This window comes from Bos taurus, chromosome 17, assembly GCF_002263795.3.
Source record: "Bos taurus isolate L1 Dominette 01449 registration number 42190680 breed Hereford chromosome 17, ARS-UCD2.0, whole genome shotgun sequence".
In the NCBI taxonomy this organism is placed as follows: Eukaryota; Metazoa; Chordata; class Mammalia; order Artiodactyla; family Bovidae; genus Bos; species Bos taurus.
The window spans coordinates 67097925-67105341 of NC_037344.1; the positions used below are offsets into that span (position 1 = coordinate 67097925).

Sequence of the window (7417 nt, forward strand, 5' to 3'; positions counted from 1 at the left end):
CCCACATGCCTCGTGGCCAAAAAACCAAAACATAAATCAGAAGTAATATTGCAACACATTCAATAAAGACTTTAAAAAGGTCCACAACAAGAAAAAAGAAGAAAACAGAAAAAAGAGAAAGATTTCTGGCCTTTCTGAGCCTCCGTTTCCCCTTCTGAGAAGTGGGAGTGTCTCTTCCCGCCCAATCTACCCCCCAGCATAGAGGACTGGGTCAAGCAAGCGGGAAAACACTTCCCAGGCTGCAGAGCAGAGAGGGGCTGGGAGACGCCCGAGGCCCCGAGCTGGGCAGGGACCAAGTGGGCCTTACAGATCTTTATATGCCATTGTCAGAGTGACAATTAAGGGGGAGTCAAGGAAATGGCACCCCATTCCAGTATTCTTGCCTGGGAAATTCCATGGACACAGGAGCCTGGTGGGTTACAGTCCATGGGTTTGCAAGGAGTCAGACACTTCTGAGTGACTAACACGCCCAGCCCATGGGTCTCAGGAGGACGGGGTAGGGAAGATGAAGATCAAGGAAGGGTCCCCAGAAGCCTGGGTGCTGGAAATTGCAGGGCTGGCATTTGCAGGAATGACCCAGAAGGGCATTTGGGTGGAGGGAGCCGGACAGGCAAAGGCCTGGAGGGGACTTCCCTGGTGGTCCAGCGGTTAAGAACCCGCCTGCCAATGCAGGGGACGCAGGTTCTGTCTCTGGCCCGGGAACTGAGATTCCACACGCTGTGGAGAAACTAAGCCCCTGTGCCACAACTACTGAAGCCCCGGCTCTGAAGCCCGCGATTCACAAGAGAAGCCACCTCAATGAGAAGCCTGCGCACGGCATCAAAGAGTAGCCCCCACTTGCTACAGCTAGAGAAAGCCCACGCGCAGCAACGAAGACCCAGCACAGCCAAAAATAAACAAATAAATTTTTTTTAAAGAAAGAAGGCATTAGAAAGGAGCGGTAGGGTGGAGGCTGGAGGTTGGACTGCGGGGAGGGGCATGCATAGAGAACAGCAAGGCGTTTGGACGGCTGGAGCTATGGGTGTGTGAAGGTGTGCAAATAGGTGTGTGAAAGGTGGCTTTTCATCTGTGCCTGTGCGCGCGTGTGAGCCTGAGTGCGTTCTCCCTGCCCCGGATCCCCCATCAGCGCTCCAGTATTTGTTTGCTTGGTTCCGGCCCTCCCCAGCCCCCTGCTGCCTCCTGGCTCCCCCGTTTGCCAGTCGGCTCTCTCTCCCTCTCCCAGGGGCTCCATGGGTCACTGAAACCGAAACAAGCCCCCGCTCTGATGGTTAAACCAGATGCCCAGACCTCGTCCCGCCTGGGCCCCATCCCGGGTCAGGAGGAGCCATGGGGCTGCTGCGGAGGCCCCGCCCCGGCAGCATCGGACCGCGGGGGGCCTCAGTCCCCAGAGGGACAGGGCCAGACGAGGAGAAACCCAATCCTGGACACATGGAGATCATTTGCAGACGGGACCGAATCCGTGACCAGCGGAGGGGAGGGAACGTGGAGTGGGGGGTGGGCTGGCCGGGGAGCACGAGGTGGGGGGGGCAGCCAATGAGAAAGGGGCCAGGGCCAGCTCTGGGCCAGCCCCAGACCAGGCTCCAAGGCTGGGAGCCCCCGGGCAAGGCTCCCACCCTGTCTGGGTCTCCACATCCTCCTTGCAAAGACAGAGAGGACTGCAAGAGATAGCTCATAGCCATACCTGACCCTGTGCCCAGCACACAGTCAGCCCCCAGCAGACGGGGTTGATATGGAGCTGAGGCAGCTGAGGCACAGAGAGGTTGTGTGGCTTGCCAAAGGGCACACAGCACAGGAGCGGTGCTGGAATCACTCAGAAGGCTCTGGGAAAACGATACATCCACAGGGAAGGGCTCAGAGGTGGTGGCCGGCCACCGTTTGCCAAACTGGGTGCGGTTTGAGTGGCCTTTATCTCCCCGTGGGCAGCTCTTCCTGCCACCTATTTCACTGGGAGTCCGGGGACCCCCCACCCAGAAAGGCGCCCACCCGTTTTGTTTCGCTTTTCATTCACATATGACACAGTTCACCCATTTGAAGTGTAAACTCAACAAGTTTTGGTATGATTAATTTTTTAAATTGCTGTAAAATATATATAGTGTTAAGATCACCATTTAAAACCATTTTCAGTGAGCAATTCAGTAACATTAAGTACATTCACAATGTCATAATCTTGTGCAACCATCACCGCTAATTCCAAAATGTTTTCAACACCCCAGACAGAAACTTCCCATGGAGCGATTAGCCGCACCCCTCCTCCCAGCATCCCCTATTACCGTCTACCCTCTCTCTCTATGGATGAGCACATTTAAGTGGAAGCACACGGTACCTGTCCTTCTGGGTCTGGCTTCTTTTACTTTGGGTTTTCCATGCTCATCCACGTTGTCACCTCTGTCAGTACTTCATTCCTTTTGAAGTCTGAATCAAACTCCGCTGGAAGAACAGCCCGTATTGTGCTGTTTTCATCTGTGATGGGCACTTGGGCTGCTTCCGCCTCTTGGCTCCTGTGAATAATGCTGCTGTGAACGTGAGTGAACCCCGCTGGAGTCTCTGTTTACGAGTCCTCTGGGTGAGCGAGTCCCCAGGCGAGGAATTGCTGGGTCCCAGGGTGATTCCATGTTCGCTTTTGAGGGCCTGCCAAACTACGGCTGTGCCAGGAGTCCGCAGCCCCCTGGCTGGGAGTCCAGCCCGTACAAAGACGGAGGGACCGGGGCCCAGGGCGGTCACCGCTCGTCTGGACCTCCCAGGAGACTCCTTGCTACCCCTGCTTCTGCCTCAGCTCCTCCTGCCTGAGAGATCCTCTCCAAACTCTCGGAACCCACACGTGGCTCCCCGTGGCTCTCTGGGTAGAATCTTCGGACGTGGTGCCTTTCATGGAGCCCTCCTGACTCCAGGCTGGGCGGGGGTCCCCCCTCAATGTCCCACCTTTGCATCTATACCACCACAGCACTGATCAGGTGCCCTGGGCTTCCTACTGATTCACCTGTCCACGTCTCCTCATGGTCCTGAGTGTTGGAGGCGCTCAACAAATAAGTATATTTCACAGATGAAGAAAGGGGGCTCAGAGAGGGAAATTGACCTGCCTGAGGACACCGAGCTGGGAAGCGAGGGTAACCCGAAATGGGTTAACTTCTAATTCAAGAAGAGAGCGGGTGTCAAGTGCCTGGCACATAACTGGTGTTCAAAACATATTAAGTGCCAGTTTCCTTCCCATCCCTTGCCTTGGAAGCCTAAATGCCCCTGGGTCCAACCCAAGTGTGTGTTAGTCGCTCAGTCATGTCCAACTCTTTACAACCCCATGGACTATAGCCTGCCAGGCTCCTCTGTCCATGGACTTCTGTAGGCAAGAATACTGGAGTGGGTAGCCATTCCCTTCTCCAGGGGATCTTCCTGACCCAGGGATTGAATCCAGGTCTCCTGCATTGCAGGCGTATTCTTTACTGTCTGAGATACCAGGGAAGCCCAGGTCAAGCCCAAGCCCTACATCTAACTCGCTGTGTGACCTCGAGCAAGGCTGTTGCCCTCTCTGAGCCTCAGTTTCCCATCTGTGATCTGGGGGCTGGAATTTGAGACTTCTCCAGCTGCCACCACCCCCCTACCTCCGAGCAGATTCCTAACAGCTCAGCTGGACCCCCTCGCCGACCCCTCCTGCCCACAGGTAATTAGAGGAACACAGTGGGGGTCGAGGGCAGGGGGAAGCCCCAGCAGGCGGCTCCTTCCTCTGAAAGGGGCCCCTCAACACTGCCGGCCCAGCCCCCGCTGCGAGAACAAAAGGCCTTGTGGACGTTCAAAGCAAGGAACCGGGCGGGAGGCCGGCGTGGGCGGCCGCAGAGATGGCCACGGGGCTCGTGGCGGGGATGGCCGGCAACTGGAAGCTGTCCCCATCCATCAGTCAGCGGTGACAGCTCCCAGGGCCCCGCGGCCCCCTGCAGCCCAGCCAGCTGACCATCCCGGCTGCACGGGCCACCCCCACCCCCTCCCGCCCAGTGGCTCCAGTCTGATGACCTGAATAATGGAGCCGCCTTGAGCGTCCAGCCACAGTGACAGACACATCTCTGATCCAGACCTCTCACACTCTGCCACTGAGCGTTACTGTCTCAGCCACAGCCCTGGCCACCAGCCCCCCGTGTGAAGAGAGAGATGTGACATTCTGACGGGGCTATGCAGCCTGGGCTGGTGTGGCCAGGGGCCTGGGAGTCCAGGCGATGACCAGAGCTTGGCCTTGCTTGATGCCAGCCCCCTGTGTGACCCTGGGCAAGTCTTGATCCCTCTCGGGGCCTCAGTTTTCCCTTTTGTGAAATGAAAGTGTCACATCCCAGCTTCAGTGGATGAATTCTGTGGTGCTCAAGGGTTTGGGGAGACAAGTGAAGGTGGGAATGGTGTGAGCTGGATGATCTTATATCAAATCCCATGTCCGCTTGCCCCTGAGGTGTGACCCCAGGCAAGGTAATCAGTGCTTGCGATCCACCTTCTCCTTCTTGCCTGTAAATTGAAGACCATGCACTCACTTCTCTGAAATGAGATCATCATTGTAAAACACTCGGCCCGGGGGCCTGGCCTGAATCTTACAGACACAGACCATCAGCCAAATGACTAGTTAATTCCTGGGAAGGAAAAAGAGTGAAGAGTCCAGGAAGGGTCCTGAGAGGCAGGGTTGGAGATAAGCCTGGAAGAGCATTCTGGGCAGAGGGAACAGCCGGTGCGGATGCTCAGAGTTAGGATCAAGCTAGGGGAGGGGGGGTTGGTGTTTGAGGGATATGGTGGAGGGGAGTGATGGAGGGAGGCGGACCAGGCAGTGCAAAGGGACTGGCTTTTCTGGGTGTCTCTGGGAAGCTGCTTGGCCTCTCTGGTCTCCACAGCTCTGTCTGTTCCTTGAGCTCCACACTGGGATCTGCCTCGTGGAGTATGAGGAGGAAAAGAGGTGGCGGGCTAAAGGGCTCAGAACGGCCTTGCATGAAACAAACACTCGGGATCTGGGAGCTGTTTCGTATCATCGTCATCCTCGCCATTGTGCAGCACGCTGAGCGCTTTGACAGATCTTATCGGCTTTCTGTCGCCGGGTGCTTCTCTTTTAGAGAACACCGGAGGCCAGGGATGTCGACGGGTACGAGAGAGTTCCTACAGCTTGGGTGGTAAGAGGAAGGAAAAAAAAAAAATTGGAAACAGCCTAAATGTCCATCAGCAGGAGGATGACTCAATGAATACTGACATTCTCATACCGTGGACGAGTCTATCGCAGTGACAGCGTGGCAACTGGAGCGTCACGTATCAACAAGGATCAGTCTCAAACGAGGATGTCGAGCCAAAAAAGCGATCACGGAATATACATATGGGATGCTTGCATGTAGAGAAAGTTTTAAAACATGCCAAGCGGCGTTGTAGACCACGTGTGGATATGCACGTAGGTGGTGGGGAAGCAAACGGGGTGGGGGAGTGATGAAACCGACTCAGGAGAGCAGTTCTCCTGCGTGCGGGGGTGGGGGGCGGCGCTGGGGGACTGGCCAAACCCCAAGGCTCCCTTCTAGCATCCTCTGCTGTATTTTTATGATTATCTGACATGGTATGTATTGTAACCTTTTTGTTTCTCCTTAGTGTCCCTTACTAGAATGTAAGCTCCATGAGGCCAGGGATCTTGGCCTGATTAGGTCTGTGCTGCGTCCCCAGAGCCTAGAATGGTGCCTGGAATATAGGCTCTGTAAATGTGTATTGAGTGGGAAGGAGGGAGGGAAAGATGGAGAAAAGAAAAGAAGCACAAGAAAGAATAAACATTGCAGAAAGAAACAAGGCCTTCCCTATACAAGACTCCCCTGCAGGCTCAGACAGTAAAGAATCTGCCTGCAGTGCAGGAGACCTGGGTTTGATCCCTGGGTCGGGAAGATCCCCTGGAGAAGGGAATGGAAACCCACTCAAGTATTCTTGCCTGGGAAATCCCATGGCAGAGTAGCCTGATGGGCTATAGTCCACCGAGTCGCAAAGAGTCGGACACAACTGAGCAACTAACACACACACACAACAACTTCCTTATACAAAGGAAAACATCAGGACCCCAGGTGAAATCAGAGGGTGGCTTGAGAAAATGGAGAAAGACAACCCCCTTTGTTACCTCTGCCTTCGGGGATTCCAGCCACCCCAGCCCACGGCTCAGGGGCCCCCACGCACCTGACATTCGCCCTGGAGCTGGGGGACGGGAGCCTGTGCTTTGAAGTGAACCCTCTCTCTCCTCTGTCGGGAAAGTAGATAGGAGGCAGGGCCCACCGAGCCACAGGGAGTCTGCCTGTCTGGCATAGAAGACGTTCGTCATCTCCGAGTCAGGGTGGCCCAAGAAATACAGATGCCCTGAACGACTGTGGCCTCCCTCGATAGCCTGAGGTCAAGACCTCCCACCAGACTTAGACCCGCCAAGCCCGACACCCTGTGCTCCCAAGCCCAGGTCCCCAGGGTCCCACCCTCTAAGAGTTTTCAGCAGGTGTGTCTGGCTTTCTCCATCCCTGGTCCCCCTCTCTGCCGGACCCTACTGAGGCCTCCTGGCTCATCTCCCTAAGACCCCCTCTGACCCCTCCCAGCCCTCTCCTCGCAGTTGACCACGTCCCCTCTCCTGGCCCTGCCTCCATGGCCCCCACAGAACTCGGGACACGGTCTCCGCCACAGCCAGAGGCCCTGCCTGCAGCTCCCCAGAGTCATCCCCACCACCCCCACTCACACTCTGCACCGGCCGCTTCCCCCGAGGTCCCCTCCCACTTTGTACACACCGGCCCCATCCCTCCTTCCCCACTACACACCCCCAACCAAACCCCCAGCCACCAACCCCGAATGTTCCTCCTTCTCCTTCAATAACTCAGCTTATAAGCACATGCCCCACCGCCTCCATCAGGATGCCTTCCTAGACTTCCCAGCCTAGGTGAAGGCCCTCTTTGGGACTCTGCCAGCACCCTGGGTTTCCCGTTGCCCTCGGAAGAGTGAGCTGCAGTGGGGCAGAAACCATGTTCTGAGCATCACTGCACCCCCAGTACTGGGCCTGGGGAAGTCATTGGTTACATACCTGCTGAATGAATGAATGAATGGATGAATGGGTGGATGAATAAACAAATGAACAAACCATATCTGTCACACCTGGATTTAAGCCTCAGGATCCTTTGGAAGGTCGAGTCGCAGGGATTCAAAGCCATCTGAACTCGAGGCCTCCGGGGGGTCTGCCTGGCCCCACAGCCCCTTCTTGCAGGGAATAAAGACGTAAGGAGTTTATCGCCTGTTCCGAGCACTTGTCCAACCCCACCTGTAATTCCCCCGCCAAGTAAAGTGAGCATGATATAGCTGATAAAACTGCATTAACATTCCCCTTGGCCTGATTTCCCTACAGGAAAATGGTGGAACCCTAAATCTTGATGGGCATGAAATACAGCTGGGGGTGGGCGAGAGCCATGCT

General features: G+C 55.7%; 1 long non-coding RNA gene across 1 annotated transcript in view; it reads right to left on the reverse strand.

Annotated features, from left to right (window-relative positions):
• Positions 1 to 3719, reverse strand: part of LOC100849610 (uncharacterized) — a 142269-nt gene extending 138550 nt beyond the window's left edge. Inside the window, exon 1 of the long non-coding RNA XR_009491110.1 lies at positions 2324 to 3719. This is a non-coding gene — a long non-coding RNA (uncharacterized lncRNA). The remainder of the gene's footprint in view (positions 1 to 2323) is intronic.
• Positions 3720 to 7417: the final 3698 nt, after the last annotated feature.